The 22,903-nt window shown below is 49.0% G+C and overlaps 1 protein-coding gene and 1 long non-coding RNA gene across 2 annotated transcripts in view; one reads left to right on the forward strand and one right to left on the reverse strand.

Moving 5' to 3' along the window:
• The window catches only part of RNF8 (ring finger protein 8), a 238,876-nt gene that overhangs the window by 86,807 nt on the left and 129,166 nt on the right, over window positions 1-22,903 (forward strand). The gene's annotated exons all lie outside the window — the stretch shown is intronic.
• On the reverse strand, window positions 11,346-12,655 carry LOC133219023 (uncharacterized). The gene is made up of 2 exons (XR_009727338.1): window positions 11,860-12,655; window positions 11,346-11,502 (listed from the first exon to the last, which is right to left on the reverse strand). It is a non-coding gene; the product is annotated as an uncharacterized LOC133219023 (long non-coding RNA).

The following is a 22,903-nucleotide window of genomic DNA, read 5'->3' on the forward strand; positions in this document are numbered from 1 at the left end:
GTTTCCAAGTTATGTGGACTTGGATGTCACCCTACAGCAAACAGAGGGAGATCTTAGCAGATACATCTGTTCTCACAAAATACCAGGCCAGAGTCAAGGCACAAGCTGCTCAGGAGGTCCTTGCTCTGCAGGCAGAGCTTGAAGCAGGACTGGGTTGAAGAAGTTGGCCCTTATTTTGGGTAGCCCCCCCAGATCGCCCTTGTATGAGATGGGTGCACTGGGGAGTGAAGGAGGTGGGGAGCAGCCCTGGCAGGCATGGGCACCTGGCAGGTACTAGCATCAGTCAGGCTGCAGATATAGGCAGGTTTTGGGGGAAAAGTGATAGATTTTTATTTATTTGTTTGTTTATTTTTAAAGAATACTTTAGCACTTCAAAATCCTGCTCAGAAATCTGCTTTGTCAGAGGCTGCCCCTTCCTCCCAGAGAATACTCCCTTCAGTTTCTTTGTGCTTCAGAGCAATCTGCTCCTACACATGTTAAGAAGCACTTAGCAATTGACTAAAACAAAGCCTCAGAAAAGGAATAACCTAAGGATTTAATAAACTGCAAACGAAATTATATAAAAAAAAATTCCCAGGCAGTGGAGTTTTCAGTGATTAAGAAAACACAATTTCCTGTAATTAAATCTTAACAAGAAATGTTATTAAAAACACTCTGTCCCAGCTTTTGTAATAATTGCCCATTCCCCCCGAACAGTAAACAGAATTAAAGTCTGAAACACACACTGTAATCCATGTGTCATTTTGATCAAATTTGCCTTAATAACTTTATCTGGAGAGGAAAGTTGAATCGCAGCGTCTGAAGTGGAAACCCCTGCACATCAAATGTGATACGTGGCTGCTGCTGGGGCAGGGGACACACAGGGTGGAGGGCACGCTGGCACTGGACAGAGGTGAGTGACGCTAACAGGGCTGCCCTGTCCATGCACAGGCTCCTTCCATGGCTGCTGCTGCACTCTAAACCTGGAGGATTAACAGGATTAACAGCTCTACCCCATAGCATCTCCATCCCAAATTTCATTCGTGACCCAAATCCTGCTCCACAAGGGTCATCTGCCCATGTCTGTGGTCTCCCGTGCTGGTGAAGCACTTCTTGTGCTCTGTTTCGTGCAGTGTTCAATGGCACTTCTGCCACATGCATTTTAGACCTTGTGCTGGGCTTTGCGCCAGTGCATCCCTGTCCCCTGCTCCTTGGGTCTGGCTGCTGGGGTGCTCTGGCTGTGTGGCTGCCATGGTCTTGCCCCTGCTGCTGTCCATCCTTTCCCTCCGCTACATGCTACATGCTACAGCATGCTGTGCCATTTCTGCCCGTACCACCTTCCAGCTGCATCTCCCTCTTGCTGACCCTTGGCTCTTCTGCTTCCAGGCTCCTCAAGACTCTCCCAGCACTGGCTGACCCTGGCTGCAGGTAGAGGGGAGGTTTCTCTCCCTGTCCAATTGCTATCCTCAGCACAGCTGGCTCAGCATCGTGCATTTCCCCTCTGATCCCCTCCAAAACCTCCTCCCAAACATGGGGGATGGAATAACCATGGAGCGGAGCGCAGCGTGGGGAGCGCTGGCACATCCTTCCCAGGCGGTGGAGATGAGCCGTGGGCTCAGTCAGCCAGCTGACAACTCCCAGCCTAACCTGAGATCATTCTGACAGGAGCTGGGCAGCCCACTCGCCTGGGGCAGTTTTTAAGCCGGTAATTGGCTGTCATTGCTGTTGTGTCAGGCTATGCCAACCTTCCTCGGCAAAGCCTGAGAACGGGACAGGGAACCTGCTTGCACAGAGGATGGAAGTTCCTCACGTGTGCCATGGAGGCCACAGGTAGTGATGGGGCCGTGGCTGCACACGCTGGGCAGGGCTATCCTGGGTGCTCCTGCTCTACATCCTGCAGTGCTGGGGGCAAATAGTCCCTGCTATAAGCAGGAGCTGTCTGCAGCTGGTGTGAAAGGGGAGTGGATCTTGTGAGTAGTTTAGCTGCAGAGAGCTGCTGGAAGATTTGTCTAGGAAGAGCAGAGAGAGCTGGAAAGTGGTGGTCTGGTACCAAAGGGAGGGCTGCCGGCTTGGATTCAGAGCGGTCTTGCTTCAGGTGCTGTTCCCAGCCAAATGAAGAGGCTGGTTTCTCTTGTAAATGGCCAGATGTGCTACAGGGCTGCAGAGCCTCTGCCGGCAGTGGCAGGGCATGGCACTGAGCAAAACATGGCTCCACTACCTGCAGGGACTTCTGGCATTTCAGCACTTGCTCACATCCCCAGGTGGAGGCGAAATGTAGAAACTGAGGAGGTTTGAGGGGAGCAGAGAAGCTTTTGAACTACTATGGCATTTTCTGTCAAAGGACAAACATCTGGACATGCTGTACAATTCTGTTCAGCAGGACACTGCACTTTCCCACAGAGCCTCATTGCGCCTTTGAGCTGTAGTTTAAGAATCTGCTGTCCTTGTTCTCCTTTAGTGATCCAGCTAGATGTACCCCGACCCTTGTACCTCCTATGAGATCCTATGGATCCTATGGAGGCTCAACTCATCTCATTGCAGGAGATGCAGGCCAAACCAAGCAGAAAGGACTCAGTTTCTCAAGAAGAATCTGAAGTCTGAACTATGAACCCAAAAGGTTCATGGGTTCAAGCCAGAAAGAACCAATGAACCAGCTGCATTTCATCTCCTGGCCCTGAGTAGAGGACAGATCCTGCCAAGGTGATGCTTGCCAGCCAGCATGATAAGTAAGAGGAAGATAGATATTGAAACACATCCATCCATCCATCCATCCATCCATCCATCCATCCATCCATCCATCCATCCATCCATCCGCCTGTCTGCCTGCTTGCCTGCCTACCTACCTACCTACCTACTTACCTAGTTGTTTTTCACTCTAACCTCCCATCTTATACAGTTACACTAACCCATCCATCTTTCTCTAAAAGAGAAATGCCCTGTTACGCTGTTCAATGGCAACATCTCCCTCTCTGAATAATGTTTCTGTAGGGGCAATCATCACAGTATCAAGGCATCACCTGCCTACACAAGAAAAGGCTCAGAAAGTGCTCTATACCTGTGAAATATGGCGATGAACCATTTTCCAGCTTTGAAAACCTCCAGACAAACATAGAGCAGATGCCATCTCTCTAAACAATGGCTTCTTGCAGAAACTAAGTTATTTGCTGTATGGGATCCAGCAGTCCCGCTACCCTGCAAAAGCTGCGCATTCCCACTGGACTCAGTCCTGCATTATTTCAGGAGGTGGCAGGGCAGACTCCACAGCCCACATACTCCATCAATGCATTTTGCTGGCCAATTTCTTATCTGTCAGAGTCTAAAATGCCTTCTGCTGTCAAGAGTGTTTGAACAAACTGCCAAATCCTCGCTCCGTGTCACACTGCTGGCATCTGTTGCTTGTTCTGGCAATAAACCAGTTTATACTGTCACGATCCAACCCAACGGTTCTCCTGAGTCTGTGCAGGATGGCTCAGGAAGGCAGTTTCCTTCCCGTAAGGTTTTTATTAAAAACAACATTGGAGAGAGGAGTTTCTGTGCTGCAATAGTGGAAGCAGTCAGGGGATTGTCGTTTTTTTATAGCATATTGTGCAGCCCTTATTTTATGTGTGTTCTTCCTGCAGGGGATGGCCTCGATTCTTCTCTTCCTACTGCAGGTGTAAATGAGGAGTCTTTTTAGTGGAGTTACCCTGCTGTGAAGCAGGTGTAAGCGAGAGGAAAATCAAGCCCTATCTAAAAAGAATTGGCAAAGATAAGGTCTTGGGAGCATGTTGGAGATTGCTGCTTCAGTAGGTACTTGAGGAATATTCTCTGTCAACCCAGACAGCAGGGCCGTCAGCAATAGAAACCACGCTCAAATAAAATCTTCCTCAGTGGAAAGCAAGGCTATGGCAGGGCCGGGCTTCAAATAACCAGGGCAGCCTCCGTGGGAATCTGCTGACCTCTCAGGGGAGGGCTCGGTGTGACCAAGCAGCTCTGATGAGAAACCGGAGGATTCTGAGGCTGGTTTGAGTACACAATGGCATTTGAAAATAGGCGGCTCTGAACCTTCCAGCAAAGGAGAAATTACTTCAAAAGAACCAGTATCATGAGTGAATCAAACACGTTGCTTTGAAACAGCTTCTTGTGGCTTTTCAGCACCTGAAATCTGCAGGGGGTTGAGTTGTTTCCCACCTGATGTGTCCACAGCAGTGTGTTCAGCTTTGAGACCTGATAGTTAGGGTCCAAGGGTCTGGGAAAGTTTGTTTAGATTAAAGTCAGTGTGGGGGCCTCTCAGCTGTTACCTGCTAGAAATCCAGCTCAGCAGAATGAGACATTCCCAGTATTTCACCTTGTGCCACTGTCTTTTGGAAGTCTGGGTTTATTGCCAGCTGGGAAAAGAAGTGATTGGAAGCCCATTAGTTTCAGCCCCTACTGGCTACTATACCTTGTCCACACTGTGCCTTTTCTGGAGAAGCCTAATTCTCACCTGTGGCCTCGGGTTACCACCCCTAGCACCCCTGCCATTATTAAATAGGACAGTGACTTTTAGAAACTAATCCTACAATCTTGCCCACCTAAAATCTTAAACCCGCTCTCAGAGATCCACCCCTAGGAGACATAAGTCAGATCAGACCTGTGCTGATGCAAAGCTGTAGCATTAGAGATGTTTACCCAAGGTAAATGCTGATTCCTGCACTGAGGGTGTCTAACACCGCTGCTGTGGTCCTGCCCAGCAGTGTACAGGCTTCCCACCTCACCTCTTTCCCCTGGCCCTGCTAACAGACAGTGCTTGAGCTCACTTGGCTTGTACCTTACCTCCACACTTCAGCATCCATTGCTCCTCCTTCTTGTAGGCAACACAGTCCCCCCTCTCTTCCACATGCTCTAGGGAGGGAGCTGCATGATGTGATTAAAGTAGAAGGCTGGAAGGAAAGGTGACTACTATGAGTAGCAGGTACTGACAAGAAAACCTACAGAGATCGTGTGCCTGGCTCAGTTTCATGGGGGTTTTAGCTTTGGGCTGGTGTTGATCTAACTGAGGTCACGTTTTATAGTCATTAAACCAAAACAAAACAAAAGTGAGAGGCGTTGGCCATTTTTAGGAATTCCCCTCCTTTGTGTTACTGCAAAATCCTAATTATCTCGCTCTGCACTTTGCACTGATCTTAGGACATTAAAACTGAGATCTTAAGCTGAGGATCATGCTCTGATTTGGCCTCACTGTTGCATAGTAATACAGCCCCCTTGGCACTTTTTGCAAACCTTGAATTCTCCTTCTAATCCCGCACTGGTTGTAGGGGCAGCAGAGCTCTCTGGCTGTGGCTGTTTTGAACACCATCCACTGGATCCCTGCCTGTCCTAGGAGTCCCTGCAATCAAAGTGACATTCTTCAAAGTTAGCATGCCCTGCAGATGTATGCATGTAATTAGTAACCTTCTTATCCACCTGAATTTTTGGTATCAATCCTGCCTTCCCTTTGAAAATGTCTCAGGAATGATCCCCCTGTGGCCTTTATCATCTAGCAGAGGCCCAGAGATCCTACAGATTCAGAAGGAATGTGAAAATATCTGTTTTTCTCTGAGTAGACCCAATGCAGCAAAGATCTATGGGACTTTGAAGCTGAGGAATTCCTTGCCAGAGGATGTTAAGCTGCCAGAGTTTATTCAGGGTCCATAAAGAGACTGGACACAGAGGCAGCTCCCAGTGAGTATTTGTGCTCCTCCTTAGCCTTGGCACCAGTCTTTCTAGCCAAGGAGTGGACTGGGCTGATGCACAGCTTGCAGGCGCACAAAACCAATGTGTGTCTGTCTCCTGCTTCTCTGCCCACCTGAGGGCCAAGTACGTTGCTGCAGAGGAGTGTGGAGAGCAGGTAGGTGCACCAGTACATAAAGCTGATGCAGGTCAATGTTACCGTGCTCCTTTTCTGGAAGCCACAGACAGCCTTTAAAGCACAAATGTGCCTGTCTGCTTCCATTCATTTGAATTTTGCCTGGCCTTTCTTTGAAAGCTTTGAAAGGGCTCCAAGTTTGTACTGTGTTATGCATGTTCAATAATGCATTTCCTGCTCACAGTGTTTAAAATGTTATCTTCATTGTTATTTATTAAAACATCTCCAAGAATGTCTGGACATTCATGGCTCTGCATCTCAAGTGATTCATTAAAACACCCACTTTCTCTGTCAGAAACTCCACTCTTGCATTATGCTCTGATCTCCAGCACTGAGTGGGTGAGAGATCCCATGTAAGGCAGGATAAAATCTTTATCCCAAGGCACATCCAGAGGGCAGAGGCATCTGTGAAAGCCTTGTGATGGATGTGAGCATAGACTTTCAGTTCTCCCCTCTTGTTTACAGGTAAACCAGCTCTCCACTGATGTTAACCCCTGCTTGCAGGGCATTGAGCTGCAGCTGCTCTGCCCCGGCCTCTTCGGCAAGGCTTAGGGATTTCAGTGTCACACCTTGATAACCCAGCTACATGGCTGCGGCATCAATGCCGCCTGATGCCAGGCTCAGAAGATGGACAGGCAAAGCTGGCAGGCAGAGCCTGCACTGATACCTGCAATTATCATGGTGAGAACCTCATGTAAGAGCAGACAGGATTTGCAAACCCAGGGAAATGTGCTGTCTTCAGTCAGCAGTCCCCTCTGTTTGACACTTGTGAGATCACATCTGGAGTACTGTATCCAGTTTGGGAATCCCTGGGAACAGATAGCAGCAAACTGGAATGAGCCAATTGGAATGAGATGATTGGTGGCTGGAGCACCTGGCGTGTGAGAATTGTCCAGAGAAGCAGGGAGCTGTTTGCCATCTCCAGCAAACAGAAGAGCCACTGCAAATAAGATGGAGCAAAATCGTTCTCAGAGATGCACAGCAAAGGACAAGGGGCTTAAATTGCTGCAAGGGAAATTCTGATCACACATAAAGGAAAAAAGGTCATCCCCATGAGAGAGGTCAAGCACTGTAACAGGTTCCTGGAGAGTCTGTGTGGGTCTCCATCATGGAGTTATTCATGGGAGGCTGGACTCAGTGGATTCCCTGAATTCTTACAGCTGCCTTGACTGCTGCTTATTGGAAGCAACATTTAATAGTCAGCTGTTCTCGTAAGAGTCCTTCTCTTGATCTCCAGACAGAGCTTGATCTTCAAGCTGCACCTTTTGCCTCCTGCTGTCCTTACATAGAACACAAACAGTCAAGGAAGATGTTTCTTCCTTCACAGTGACCCAGACTTCCCCTGCCTAGATTTTGGTCTCCCAAATGCAAGCTCCACTTTGCTCCCTTGCAGGTAAGACCTCCCTCACCCCAGCCAGGTGTCTCAGAAGGAGCTTGGCCTGGTTGGTTGCAGAGTTCACCAAATCTCTGGAAGAATGACTCTGCCACTAGACTTTAGCTTGTTCTCTCTGTCCTCCAATTCAAGAGTGAGCAGCATCAAATAAAGCTAGTAGGAGCTGGGCTTTAAAGAAGCAAAAAAAGGCATCTCTTCCCAAAAGATATAATTATTCAGCCTTACTCTTTGCTGTAGAATGTTATGCTAAACTTTCCATTAAGTCCAAAAGAGGAAAACCCATGGGTAGTTGCTAAGCATGAAGAAACTGCCTCTGTTGCAGGAAATCTCTGTGTTGAAAATGAGTGGTGAGGAAAGGGATTAAGAGCAAGTTTTGTACATGCCTTCCCTGCTCTGCCGTGGCTGCTCAGGGACAGGACCCTGGGATCCTGTGGGAACCCATAGGGACGTACTTATGCAGGGAATAGCATCTTCGTCACTGTAAAACTCACCCCATTGCAAAACAGCTAGCAAAGGACCTACTGACCATCTTCTCTAAATTAGCTAGAAAAGGAGCAGCCTGGGTTTCTATGTTTCTTAGGAGAGCATGCCACTTTGCCTTCCCAGGCAGTTGTACACTTCCTTGCTCTTACCTGGTCAGCAGAGATTTATGAGGAAAGCGACATTTGACTATAGCTGTGCAAATAAGCATTGCTCTGGTTTGCTACAGGAACAACAGTATTAAAACCCCACCAACCCCAAACCATAACAAATCCACAACTGGGGGTCATTGGGAAATGCATTATTTGTCAGCTTCCCGCTGAAATGAAAACCAGAAAAATTATCTTGTGTTGAGTAAATGACTCAGTTTGAAAACAAACGTTCTGCTTAGGGATCTAATAAAATAGGTCTAATGGGCTATTAGAAATCTGTCCAAATAAATGGTTATTTCAACAACACAACCTGCAGCAGCTAATTCAGCAAATGCTGAAACAAAGCCTTTGAACTTCTCGGTTTCATTCCCCTCAGCTGCAATAATTCGCTGATTTTTTGCAGTGATCCATGACTTGGCTTGGTTAACCCAAAAATAGATCTTTCAGTGAGAAACAGTGACCCTGAAAATTGACTCCTTCTCCTGCTCTGGACCACCCCTGAAATGTACTACAGCTCCTGCCACACTGAGTTTCAATTGCTGCAGCAGCACTGTGTCCTTGCCACTAATCAGCTCCCCAGAACACCCCTGAGACACTGCTTCCCTGGTGAAGGTCTTCTGAGACAAAACAAGGTGTCACTGGGCTGTCTGCCTCATTCCAGCCTTCTCCTCATCAAGAGTCTTTCTCATTTTGCTTCTCAAGTTTCTAGGTGGCAGTGCTTGCCATGGCCCTTGCTGCCTGGCATGGGAAGTGGCACTGCAAAAAAGCAAGAACAGCAAGGGTTGTAAAAGCCTTGTGGAAACGTGTGCTGTTTAGGAGGGATTATGGCACGTGCCTCCTCTGGCTGGAGGTCCTAAGATCCTGTGGTGTTCTTGGAGACCCACAGGATACTCCACATAGCAGGGCTCAGCTGCCTTGAGAGCAGACAGCATGGATGCTGAGCATTTGTTTCTAATCTTGAAGTGCTAGGTGGCTACGACAATATGGAGCTTTGGGATGCTGTGAATATGAAGGCTCACTCAACAGCGGCATATTTCAAGAGCAGGTGAAAGCATTTGATATGTCTGTGCTGCCATGGTAGCTCAGGGCTGAACTCTGAACGTCAACTCGAACTCCCTGGATACCTTCACTGTGAGTCCTGAGGAGCCTTTCACTCGAAGCCTGCATGCAGATGGCATGGACACAGCTAGCTCGAGCCCCTGGCAGGGTGAAGACGGGCCCTGCTCAGCAGGCACGGGCAGATGACCCGGAGCAGTGACATTTTGCATGCCCTGCTGCAGATGGATCGCGTGTCCTTGGGAAAGCAATTTCCTCCATCTGTGTCTCGGCTCCATCTCCCGCGAGCGGAGCACGGGGAGGGTCACCCGTGTCCCTGGGGCTGAATTCATTAGCGACCATGAGGAGCTCAGTGGTGTCGGCAGGGAAAGCCCTGGGGAGGGCAAAGTGGTGATCAGTCACTTGTGAACACCCCCCATGCTCGCAGGGATCCTGCTGAACCAGCTTCCAGGCGAGCGGGAAGAGCTTCCTCTCATCCATGCTTCCTCTCAGCCCCCTCTCGCCTCCCAGAGCTGAATGCAGAATTAACACACTTATCACATGCTGTCTGGAAAAAAGAGATCTCCATTTAGAACAGGCTGTATTTGCAAACATCTGAGCCCAAATAATGCAAACAAACTGTTGCATGACAACTCTGCTGGTGCTTTACATCCAAAGCCCTTTGCTCAGGGTGGAGAATGCTACCCCTTTGCCTTGCTTTTCACTGTCCTCCGGCAGGTGGTGCAAAACACTTCCACACTCAAGTATCCAGTTTTTCCAGCAAAACCTTTTAAGTGGTACCAGCAGGATATCAGCCAGTGGCCCATGAGCATCACCAGCTGCCCCAGTGCCCGTGCCTGCTGCATGGTGCTTGCAATGGTGGTTTTCTCTTCATGGTGTGGCTGGGATGTCTTTGGTGCTCTGATCCTCAGGAACAAGCTCCTTTTCAAAAATGGCATTGCTAGTGCACCTAGCCATACCTTCGAGAAGTCCTGCTGGGGATGGGGAGCAACATGAGCTGCCGTGACCCTCAGAGCTCCCAGCTGACACTATTAAAAGCTCTGCTTCTCAGTGTATGTTGTGGTGGGGTTTATTTTGCCATGGTGGGGGTCTGCCCTGTGGGGCTGAGGCCTGGTGAGGATTCTGCAGTGGAAGAGACCCCCTGTGTTGAAATTCTGGGGGTTCTGAGCCTGTGTGGTGACTTGGTGAACAGTCTGTTAGACCCAGCTCCCTGCTGGAACTGACCATTCGGATCCCTGCCAGTGGAAGGGTCACTCTCAGGTGGATTATTTGCACAGGCAGGAATGGATGCTAAGGTGCAGAGGCAAGTGGGGAGGGCTGTTTATTTTTAATCTATGCTGAGCCTTCAGAGCCAACTCCCTTTGCCATGCTTCTTCCTCAGTTCTCCCTTTGTCCCACCCTCCCTCTTGTTGTCACTGTCACAGGCTCTCAAGAATGATGGATGAAAGGCCTTAAAAGCAGCGGGTTTCACATTTCATCATTGTCACATAAATCACTTTCCTCTTTGCCTGAAACCACTCCTGCTGCCAGCAATGCCCTTGGCATCCCAAGGTGTACTCTTCCGTCACCGGCACCCAGCCAGGGAGAGCACGTTGGAGTCAGGGGCTCTGTAGTTTAGCAGAGCCCGGGATGCTTCTAGAGGAGGGATTCATCACAGCCCTCTGCTTCTGGCAGGTGGAGATGTCTGACTTACACTGTGGGACAAAGGGGTGATGTGAGCCTGATGGGGACATCCACATGGAGGTGACCCAATAGCTCTGATGGGAGAAGGAAGGGAGCTGTGCTGGTGGCACAGGGACATGTGGGAACACCTTGGGACCGATATGTGCTTGTGCAGCGCAGTCTCCTGCTAATAGCTCTGCTGTGCTCACAGGGAGGGGTGGCAGCTGACTCCTTTGGGGTTTGACACTGGGTCTGGTGTCCCCTGTGGCATCAAAGAGGGTTCCTATCATGGGCAGCAGCACCCTTGATGTAAGGGGCAGAGGAAATCAAGTCCCATAGGGACTGCAGTGCTGGCACCGCTAATGCCCATGGATAACCACAGTGCATCTCCCTGTCACCTCTGTGTGCCCAGGCGTGGCCAGATCTCGCCCTGCATCCCCCCATGCTGGCAGGCTCAAGTCCAAGCCATGCCTCCCATAGAAGCCCTGCTCCTTCAGAGGGAACTGTCAAGGCACTGGTGAGAAAATATTTCCACTGTTGCTTCCCAGGTTTCCTGTGCTTACAATGCAAGCAGGTGACGAGCTGGGTAGCAACCCCCTTCACAGTCAGCTGTGATTGAATGCTAAGGAGGGGAGGGAAAGAAGAAGAAAAGAAATGATGGAATGAAAAGAGTGAAATAAGAATCAGTGTGAAGCAAGAGAAGACATTGTAAATCACATCCTGCAAAAGGAAGCAGAGAGCAAATGCTTCAGCCTGATCTGAGCCACCACCAGTTATTTATTCAGATGACATATTATTAGAGAGAAGACACTCACATCTGATAAATACCTCCCAGTCCCAGGCAAATCTGAAAAGGCAGCTGGCTCGGCTCCTATCAGAACCATTCCAGATGTTTTCAGCTGGTGTCAGACGTGCTGCTTGGCATGACAAAGCAAAGGGAAAAAAAGAGAGTGAGAGAAAGAAGGAACAAGAATTGCCATCATCTTATTTTTAAAGCACAAAAGGAAAAAAATTGTGGCTTCCCATATTAAATGTTTCCCGTGGCAGCTTGTGCTGTAGTTGTCATTAATAGCTGAAACAGCAAGAGAGATAGCAGAACACAGGACTCCTATTTACTAGTGTTGATCAAGCACTAATTGGTAGTTTAGACATTCTTAAATTATTGTGGGGAACATTTTGGAGGTGTCAAGAGCCCAAGATCCATTCTCAGAAGCGCCTCCCAAATCCGATTTCAACATCTGAGTCATTTAGATGCCACTGAAGATTTTTACCTGAACAGTCACAGCTGAGATTGGAACATAGATTTTGGTGCCAGGCACTGCAGCAGTGGCCGTGCCCCAGAGCCTCCGATGAACGTGACTGAAGGTGCAGGAGGAAGCTCAGCCACCCTTTTCCGCAGCTGGGGGATGAAGGATGCAGGGATTAAGGATCGTTCCGGAACCAACCCAGGCTGGGGTGTGTGTCCACAGGCTAGCTGCAAGCATGCCACCCCACCATTCCTTGCAGTGTGCCTCTTGGGTGGTGCTTGCTGATGTCTGCTGGCACCTCCAGGCTCCTGCCAGGCCTCTGCCACTCATTTTGTGCTTTGGTGATTAACGAGTCCTGCTGTGAACCCATGGGGGCTTGCAGGTGATGAGCAAGGAAGGTTGTGCAAGGTAATGCTGTACCTGCAGAGACAGCTCCTCTGTGGTTAGCATTGTCTGAGGGGAGGCTGGAAGCTGTTGCAAGACCACTCTTTCTGCCTTCTGTTGGGAGAAAGAAGGAGTAAGCTGCAAAAGAAGCATCAAAGACAAACACAAGTGGTATTGAGGAGAGGCAAACATGGAGCTGGGATGCAGCCGGAGACAGTTACCATAGTTACTCCCCATCCCTGCAAGAAGGGAGGCTCAGGCAGCTGCCCACTGGTTGGCACAAAGAGCAGAGGTATCCCTCAGAGTGCAGGCAGTGGGAGGCAGCTGGGGGGGCATCACTCTGCCCTGGGCTTAACCCCTTATTTGAGCTGACCTGAGCAAAGAAAACGTTCCTGCCACCCTAAAGCTATCAGCCTTGAGGGTGGTGGGGTGCAGTCAGGCACACAGGACTGGGGGTGGGGGTGGGGGGTGTGTGTGCTAAGGCATGGGCAAAGCAAAGAGCATCCAGAGGTTGGTTGCAGACTTAACCAGGCTGCTTGTGGTGTAGATGCGGGCCTGGCTAGCTGAAGGGAAAAGAGAGCTTCCCTGGAGATTCCTGGTTTGGGATCGGGTCAGGGTTTCCAGGCTAACTGGCATCTCCTAGTCCAGTGGGGAAATTGAGCTTAGGTCTCTTTAAGGAAATGGTACATGGAGGATGCTATAAACTCTTCACCCATTTTGATTATGCAGATTGTCTTCTGCTTTTGGGGTCCCTGGTGCCAAAGAAAACAACCAGGCTCGTGCTGTGCTTTGGGCCGTCAGTGGAATCACACAGGGCACACTTTACCTGTGCTCAGTATGAGCCTGAGCCCGGGAAAGTCATCTGGAAACTTGAGTTGTGCTGTTGGATGGCTATGGAGAAAGGACAGTAACTTTTTGCCAGCAACAAAAGAACTTTGGGTCACATCAGCTGATGTGCAGTGTCACCTGCTTAGCCACTGACTGGCTTTTCTTCTCAAAGAGTAAGGAGCAGCATGCTGGCTTGGGACTTGTGTCTCAATGGTCAGCCCCAGCATCAGCTAGACCCACTCCAGACCGTGATGTACTGGGTGCCTCAGTGCAGTAGGGCTGTTTTGAGCTCAAAGACAGAAAGTCTGTGGATACAGAGATCTGAAGCAGGGGAGTCCAGCTGGGGATGATGCCAGGCAGCCCTGACCCTGGGAAGGGGCTCAGCATGGCACATGGGCTCCCAGGTCTCAGCACCCTCCAGAGGCTGTAACTGGGAGCCCTGGTATCAGCTGGCTGGGACTGTAACCATGGCAGCAGCAGCTTCTGCATCACAACATGGCTTGGGGACACTAAAAAAAAAAAAAAAAAAAAAAAAAGAAAGAAAGAGAAAAAGCCAAAAAAAAGTAAATTAGAAATTCTAATAATTCTATAATCTTGCTGGCAAATGAGGTTTGCTGAAGTGCCTTTCACCTAGTCAGGGCCCACCCCTAGGCACCAGCTGAAGATATGATTTCCAAAGGAAACCAACCATGTGCTCTGGGAAATCAGGTCGTGAGCATCCAGCTGGAGCTGGGGAAGGGGCTCCACCAGCTCCTGTGCTCTGCAAGCTCTCATTACACTAATAGGGAGCATGGAGGGGCAGAGACACCCTTGCTGTGCACTTAATAAAGTGCCTGAAGCTCCTCTACCTGTTTTTATTAAGGAAGTGTCAGTGCCGCGGCGGCAGGTGGGGGGTGCCTGAATTGCTGTTGAGCAACACCTTGAGACATGGAGCCAAGCAGAGTGCTGCTTTGTTACATTAGTTTTTGACAGTCCTGTCCCGGGCATCTCACCAGGGCTGCAGCTCCTGAGAGGACGGTCACATCACGCCCTGCTCCTGGCCCTGCAGCAGCCCCCTTGCACTGTTAGGGCTGATCTTGCTGGCATTTCACTACCCGCAACAGAGGGGAGAGCCTTTCCATCACAGAGTGACACCATGTCTTTTTCATAGAATCATAGAATAGTTAGGGTTGGAAAGGACCTTAAGATCATCTAGTTCCAACCCCCCTGCCATGGGCAGGGACACCTCGCTCTAAACCATATTACCCAAGGCCTTGTCCAACCTGGCCTTGAACACTGCCAGGGATGAAGCATTCACAACCTCCCTGGGCAACCTATTCCAGTGCCTCACCACCCTAACAGGAAAGAATTTCCTCCTTATATCCAATCTAAACTTCCCCTGTTTAAGTTTTAACCCCTTACCCCTTGTCCTGCCACTACAGTCCCTAATGAAGAGTCCATCCCCAGCATCCCTATAGGCCCCCTTCAGATACTGGAAGGCTGCTATGAGGTCTCCACACAGCCTTCTCTTGTCCAGGCTGAACAGCCCCAACTTTCTCAGCCTATCTTCATATGGGAGGTGCTCCTACCCTTTTGGCCTTGTTATCCTGTTTGCCCTCCTTCATCCCGTGTTTCTGCGTAGGGTGAGACAGTATTTTTGATTATCCTATGATCACAGAGGGCAGGAAGAAGCAAGACTGGGGGATACCTGGAATTAACAGATGCAAACTCAGGGATAAGCATATACATGCCCAGCTAGGAGCCAGCATGCACATGCCTGCTCTGATTATCTGCATACACATGGCTACGGTACCTCTCCTGCTGTGAAGCAGCAGGGCAAGTGATGCAAGCAAGCTCCATGGCACACATGCCTTTATCTCTAGCCAAACAGCAATGTCTTTGAGCTTAAACTTGCTGAAAGCATCACAAGCTGAGATCCTCCTGTTAGACTTCCTCAGGGCTCTTGGGCTGCTTTTCTGGGTGCAGGGAGCTCATACGTAGAACCCTATCTGCACTGCAACCCTTGAAAGCTTCTTGGGTCAGAGACATGAAGACAGCCTCCTGTGGGAAGGGAGGGGGCAGGCTGTCATCTCTGATGAGGAGAGCACTGGGAAGAAAGGAAGAGTTTCCTGCCTGACACCCGCTTGCTTCTTCTATCCATCGCTTCTGTTATGGACTATTAAAAATTAACCAAATCATGTTCATCATTAACCTGCATTGCTTTTGTTCTCCAGGCTCCCAGTACCCATTTGCAGGGCTTTTGTTATGTATTTTTCAGCACTTTGTCTCTTTAATTGCTCACTTCTCTCTGATGTGCAGGGCTGTGGTTTGCAAGTCAGCTGCAGGGAGCAGAGGGGCATTTTTATTGCTCCAGACTGGAAGTCAGTGAAAGAAAAGGCTCTGCGAGTCCCAGCCCAAGCAGGCCCTGCGGTCTCTGGTGCCTGTGATGGATGCTCCTTGCCTGCTGGTGGGCAGACAGCTCTGGAGTCTTTAATCCACTGGGGGAAGAGCGGGGAGTCTTTTCTGAAACAGGCTGCCTTTGCTCCTTTTCGCTCCCGTGCTGGCACACACAGTCCTGCTGCCTTTCTCACCCTCTGCTCCTATAGCTGTTTCCAGCACTCTGATGTGCAGTGTGGGGCTGGGCTGCGGGTGCTGCTGTGCTGGAGGCTCTGTGCTCAGCTGCCGGCTTCACTGCAGGTGACTGCATGGGAAAGAGCAGCAGGATCGGGATGGAGGTATCCCCACAGCTCTTTCCTGATGTTAATTCCTTTCTCTCAGCCTGAGAGCTGCCTTTGCCGGGGTTCAGCTGCGCTAGGCAGGCCTCCTAATAGCCTGTAGGGTCTGGTTCCCCATGAAGAATGGATGCAGCATGGTAGTCCCAGCAGCTGGGATGGGAGCTGTTTTGGTGCTGATGCAGTGACTTAGGACTCTGTCCACAGCTCCTCAGCAGGATGCTGAGCAGAGCTGACAGGCAAAAGTGAAACATCTGCTTCAAACCCTTGTTGTTTGGAAGCAGAGCAAGTCACCAGCCAAGAGCTCCCCTCTTGGAAGAGACATACACAAGGAAGAGGAGCTAGGAGCTGGGGTTTCTCGTCTGGGAGCAGGAGCATGTTTGGGACTGCGTTTACTAAATTTACTGAGTTTACTGTGAGGTGGTTGAGGCCCTGACACAGGTTGCCCAGAGAAGCTGTGGCTGCCCCATCCCTGGCAGTGTTCAAGGCCAGGTTGGATGGGGCTTGGAGCAACCTGGTCTGGTGGAAGGTGTGCCTGCCCGTGGCAGGGGGTTGGAACTGGATCTTTCAGGTCCCTTCCAACAAAAACCATTCTATGATTCTGTGATTCTATGAATCCTGCCCTTTGGTAGCTTGGGAAGAGAAGAAAGAGTCAGTTTCCTTTGGGGTGTGGATAATCAGTAGTGCTAAGGTTGTGACTCAGCTCTTTGATCAACAAGAAAAGCCCGGACACCATGTTTCTGCATTTAATTCAAGGACTGCAGACTGCAGTTAAACAAACCATGCTATTAGGATGGGCAGAGATAATAATTGTTTCTTCTGACCTGAACCTCTGCAAATCACCCTGGTGTAGGAGGATCTTTAGACTCAAATGCCCTAGTTAATCTCTTACTGTTTTTTATCAGAAAGGTGATAGATTCCCAAAGCACCCATGGGTAAGTGCGCATCAGTCTTTGGGAAGGACTCAAGTCCCTCTGAAGACCACGTAAATCTTTCCCTTGACTTCATCAGGCTTTGGATCAGGGTCAGACTCATCGTGATCTCCGCCTGGCAAGGTGAAGTGCCACTGTGATTAAACCAGCCAGGCAGGGACCCAACTGCGGTGGTGATGGCAGGAAGTTTTAGGAGGGGAAGGACTGGTGTCAGAGTTCCCTCTAAGAGCTTTAATGCCCAACATGTAGAAATTTAATAATTAAGGAGGTGCTTTCACATGTAGGGTTTTTTTTTAATAGTCTAACAGCGTGAAATAAGCCATTCAATAATTAATTGACAAAGTCGAACTGCACATGCCAGTGCCAGAGCTGAGGGTGTGGGCTCAGCCTTTGCAGACAAATGAAGTGAGAAGTAATTGCTTGATGAAGAAAAGGAAGATATTAACATCAGATTTGTCAGGTCTCTCATAGGAATTCATCATAGTGGGTCTGGGACTTCAAATGGGATTTGTGCTGTTAATTCATCACTAATTAACACTCTAAATTGGCCCACGTGTGGGGGAGGGAGGGACCTGGGGCTGGGGCTATTCTAGACTTCAGTGAGAGCAAGAGGAAGGAGATAGGGAGAAGTCTTTATTTGTAGGGGATGATTCAGAGGGCATAAGGAGGAGACAAAAATGGACTGCTCGTTCTGTGCAACATCTGCATGTGTGTCATTGGGAAGTGTGTAGCAATGTTGGCATCCACATGGATGGGATTTGATTCCAGTGAAAGGGGTCCCAGCTCTGCTCCTGGCTGTCTCCAGTCTCCTTCCTTGTCATCATTCTCAGGATGTCTCTGGTCTTGTGGATGTTATGACTGCTCTGCCTGGGTGATATTAGCAGTTCAGCCTGATTCTGGTCCTGTGCTGTCTGAGCCTCCTGCCACATAAAGTAGAAAGAAGTAGGTACCACAGTGAGGGTGGGCGCCACTTGCACACAGGCTGGATGTGGCTCTGAAGTGCTGCTGTAATACATTAAATAGCAAACCTCTCAGCTGCCACCTGAAAATGCCAGCTGTACATGCAATGAGAGGTGGCACCTCGAAGTTGCCCCAGTAATCTAAGTCTGTTATATGTCTCTGTATATATGTTACATGGCCTAGGTCTCTCCTAATTACTTGCTACCATGTGGGACATCTCAACTAGAAGAGACAGTGAGGGCTCAGTCTGTGTGCTCTAACCTGGCAGTTAAGGTACTAGCTAAACTTGGGCTGTGCTTCATATACTCTGATTCCCTGTCTATTAGAGGAGTGTCACTTTTTCCATGATTTTTTTCTTCTTTTTTATTTTTTTATTTTTCTTCATGAGAAAGCTCAAAAGCCTATTTCAGCATGATAAGAACACTAAAACCTTGAAAAATGCTCCTGAGAGGGCAACTTATTCATTCCCAGCTCTAAGTTTATTCCCAGGGCAACAGATTAGTAGTGTTTAGGGCTGGAAAGGATCACTACTTTAATCAATAGATTAAAAAAGATCACAGCCATTAGTGCCAGGCTTTGATTTTTACACTGCCACTACATTTTATGTGGCTGCCTCCCCATCTGTGGCATTTTAGAGCAGTCAGGATACTTCTGTGTTACCACAATACAATTTATGCTCTAATCTTATACTATTCATCTCCCCCTTTGTTATCCCTTATCTCATCAGATATTCCTGGATCTGTGCCCTGCTGCGTTTCCATCACTCATAGGATGTATCGGGTGGAAAACAGTTCCCCGAGGGGCTGGCGGTGTTTGTGTGACAACTACAAGACAAAACAAGGGCAGTCTCTGTGCTATGTGCTCTTTACTCCAGCACCGGCAATTCCTAATGTTGGCACAGGGATGACCAGGGAGTAATGTGTCCCCAGGATTCAACTTAGAGACCTGAGCTAACTGAGCCTCTCCACCTTCAAGGTGATGGTATGCAGAGAGCACTGGCCAGTTTTGGAGCACCTGAACTGGCTGCCAGAGTCTTCTTTGATGGGACTGCTGGAAATCGTAGAGTCACAGAATGGTTTGGGTTGGAAGGGGCCTTTAAAGCCCACCCAGTTCCAACCTCTTGCCACGGGTGGGGACACCTTCCACTAGACTGGGTTGCTCAAAGGCCCCCCCAACCTGGCCTTGAACACTGCCAGGGAAATGAGGTCATTTCTGGTGAAGAAAAGGTATTTTTCTGCTTTCCCCACCTTATATGAGCTGAGCTACTTCTCTGTCCCCACTCTGCCTGTTTTTTGATCTTTGGCTCACCCAATGGTGGTAACTGAAGCATTCTTATGAAGGACGAAGTCACAGGCTCCAGGTGAGACATGCTGCTGTCAGCTGCTGCTTGGAGGCAGAGAGCATTGCAGAAAGGGCAGTGGCGAGAAGTACCTCTGTGTGTCTGGTTTGCAAATAGAAATGGATAAAAAAAGCAAACTTGTTTTCTCAGAAAGTCAGCTCCAAAGGTCCCCTGAACTTGTGTAATCTCTGCTGCCTCAGTGTGACTAGATATGTGGGTGGATGGATGGGGATGCTGCAGCAGGACAGAAGTGAAGGCACTGACAAATTACAGCATTTCTTCGGGTAGTTTATTCCAGAGACCTTGCTCCAGCTTCTAGGAAGGGAGCTACCCTTGAGAGAATGCAGTGGGATTTTAAAGTCTCAGGAGGTAAAACCTTCCATAAAAATGCAATTGGCTTCCAGTCAGGACCCCTGTAAAGAGCATCTTGGTACGCTCTGGGGTTTAGGTTATCTGTCGATTGTGTGCACAAACATACCCCTTCCTCATATCTTATGCACTGAAAAGGAAAATTTAGGTGGCAGCTGTTTTTATGACTTCTGGTTTTTTTTTTGAGAGATAGAAAAACACAGGGAAACTTCATTGGAGAAAGCCACAAGCCGATTCTCTGGTTTCCTGGTGCAAGTCTCTGTATGAGGTTTCTCTGGTTTTGCTACAGATGGTGGGCAATTTCTGTCCCAGCCTTAAATTAATTGCGATTGAGGATCTCTACTCTGTTATGTTTCCAGATGGGAAAATGAAAAATACCCAGATGAGGTCTCCAGCTCCATATTTCTGTCTGTAGGATCAGTCTTCATGAGCTCTCCTTGGGCATTGCTGATGTAGCAGAAAGCCTTCAGAAAACTTTATTTTCTGCTAATCAACAAAACTTCTTCCACTCAGATTTTCTCCTTGGGTTTCAGAGTAAGTTGGGAGTCTTAACAGGGTTTGGGCATCATCTGTAAGTCCTGAGCAACTATGTCATCATTTATGAGTAACTTCTTATAAATCTGCCTTAGCTACAGCATGATTTCCACGTTGGCTTGTGTTTGCTCTTGCAGTGATGTAAGTGATACCCCATTTCCCATGCATGAATAATCAGACATAGATTTGAGGAGAGTCCCAGCACAGCAAACACTGCATCTTTTGTGACAATCCTCAGGGCTCCGTGAAGTCAACAACTCACCTGTAGCTTGATGACAGCACTGAAGCCCTTATTCCAGAAAGCACCAGGAGTTCCTGGATGGTTATCAACCACCAGTGCTATTAACTCCACAGTGGTGCAAGAGACGGTTCTCTCTAAAGCTGATCTGGGATGCACAAGTCAGGACTGATCCAGAGGGGAACCTCACAGCAGACTAGGAATACACAGTCTACCTCTTGTGGCTGCTGGGTTCTCCTGTCAGGTTTCCTGTCCTAGAGTCAAGCGAGGACTTGGGTGGAGGATGTGATCATCATGCCAGTATGTACATACAGTCCAGCGACAGTGCAAGCTTCCTTTTCAGTGAGTACAGCAGGTAGATGCAGCCCTGGAGAAGAATCCAGACATCTCCAACTACTTCCATAGTGGAATTTATAAGACAGCAGAGCCAGATGATTGTCTCTGCTCTGTGAAACTCTTTGAGAGTTGTGTTTTGCTGCAGCAATGAAGGTGGGTGCAACCGGGAAAGAAATGACTGGATAAAATGGCTTTGCTTTTGGTGTGTGCTGGGTAAATGACAACTGGTGGGAAGAGAGTGTCATGACTGTAGATATTCCTGTCCCTCTGGGTGGGACTTCTGCTGCTTGCCATATGCTGTGTCCTGCAGCATTCGAGCATGATGCATGAGGTCTCTGGTTCCTGGAAGGCACAAGGTTTCCAGTGAATGTTTGAATCAAACAGGACTCAGCCAGACGGGAGTCCATTGAACTAGAAGGGACTCCAGATAAGGAGGTGGCACTCCACTGGCTGAGAGGGATGCTGTTCCCCTGTCTGTCACATCCCAGAAATGCTTCTCTGGTGTCAGACAAGAGCTCCAAAACATATCTGAAAGTACTAAAAGTCCTGAACCTTGCCCATTTTAAATAGTACAAATCAGATTCATACTTTCCTAGCAACATGGAGGCTGGAGAGTCCTGGTTTTATTATTACTTCACTGCACCAACAACTCTGCATTAAGCCCATTACATTTACATTCCTGGTTTCTGACTGAGGAAAGTGGGTAACAGTGTGGTGTACCTGGCAAACGCATCTGCAACATCAGTTTAGGCTTGTGGCTCCCTGGAAAGACCCAGTGAACTGCAAGCAAAAGCAATATATTGGAGTATTGCAAGAAAAAGCAATACATTAGCTTAGTACAAGTGATAATGTTTCCCTGCAATAGCCAGCTCAAGCGGCTCTAATGGCTTTCTACTGACTTTCTGCCGAATGAGTGACTCTTAGCTCGAACAACAGAAGATGTATCTTTGGGTAAGGAAGGTTCCCTCCTAGCAGAGGCTGCTGTGAGCTCTGTGGAGGAACGCTTCCAAAGCAGAAAATCTGCAGTCAAAATGACCCTGAAATACCCACTTTGGTGACATTGAAAAGAAACCTTACAGCTGCATAAATCAAACTGTGGTGAGGAAAGGAAGTGGAGGTTGCGAAGCCTGAAACTGGAGGTTTTAGCCAATGGAAGGAGCTCCTTGGGCTGTAATGCTCTGAAGTCAGCGTTATCAAACTTCTAGGAGTAAGCGATGGCATCCTGGCTGTGTCTGATAGTAAGAGGATGGATGGCCTAGTAAAGTCCAGACAGGCAGATCCACAGCTGAGCAAAGAGGACTGAATGTGCAGTATCTATCAGGGAACTCAGCCTCTTTTCCTCCTGAGGGGAAGCAAGCCATCTGCCATCTCACTGAATCCTGTTAGCATTCAAAATAATTGGAGTATATTTGCAGAGCAGGGAGAAAAACATATTTTTTATAAGTGACACCAAAAAGATCAACTGCAAGAGCCTGACCTGCCATGGCTTGCACCAAGGTGCTGGCATTATCCCCAGAACATCTCCTGCCGTGCTCAGGGGAGTGTGGCATGTGGCACTGGAAGGGGCCATCTCTACCCTAGACACTTCTGTCAGCTGCTTAGCTGCTTGCCTGACACAAGTAACCTGTCCAGGAGCGCTCTCCATCCATCTCCCTGGGGACTGATGCCTTCTCCTTCCCTCCAGTTTCAGGGATTGGGTGGGGATGCTGCAGGTACCATGGAGAACCACTGGGAAACATTAGCAAGAGGTGGAGGAACATCCCATGGGTGATACCACATTGCTGACACCAGTGGGCACAGTCAACAGAGCAAGAGCAGCTAGGGACCAACAGAAAGGGGAGAAAGCTGTGGTGTGCCCTGGTCCCTTCCACAGCCCCGGTGTTGAAGGGACCAGGGGTGCAGTGCGTGAGGGATCATGGTGTAGTGTAAGGCACAAAGGGCAGGAGCCACTCAAGCGTCCTCAGTCCATCCCCTCTTTGCCCTCAGCAAAGCGTGTCCTGGCTAAGAGGTGCCAAGGCGAAGAAGGATAGGGGTGTGATGTAGAGAAGAGTGTACCCTGCTCTCAGTGTCAGCCAGGTTTGCTGGTGGTGGCAGCAGGGCTGTAACTCTCAGCAGTTCCTTCGTTTAGGCAGATTTAAAAGGAAATCCAATGTGCGTTTACAAGCTCCCAGCCCATTAACGAATGGGTTCATAAAGCAGCGAACAAAGGCTAATCAATATGCTGAGTGCAGGGGAGGGGGAGCCTGAAAACATTCACTAATCAGGGGGATACTGCTGGCCTTATAAATAAGGAGGGTCTCTATGATGGGAGTGGGCCCAGGGAGCAATTCAGCACCTTTCATCTCTGGTTGCCCCTAAACGCCTCTCTCCAGTAATGAGCTCTCTGCTCCCTTTCCTCCCCAGTGGAGCCAGGCGAGGAGGAGGAGGCAGGCAGAGC

Source organism: Neopsephotus bourkii, unplaced genomic scaffold, assembly GCF_033783945.1.
Source record: "Neopsephotus bourkii isolate Nb327-2 ecotype Australia unplaced genomic scaffold, CSIRO-AGI_Nbou_v1 NB_1292, whole genome shotgun sequence".
Lineage (NCBI taxonomy): Eukaryota > Metazoa > Chordata > Aves > Psittaciformes > Psittacidae > Neopsephotus > Neopsephotus bourkii.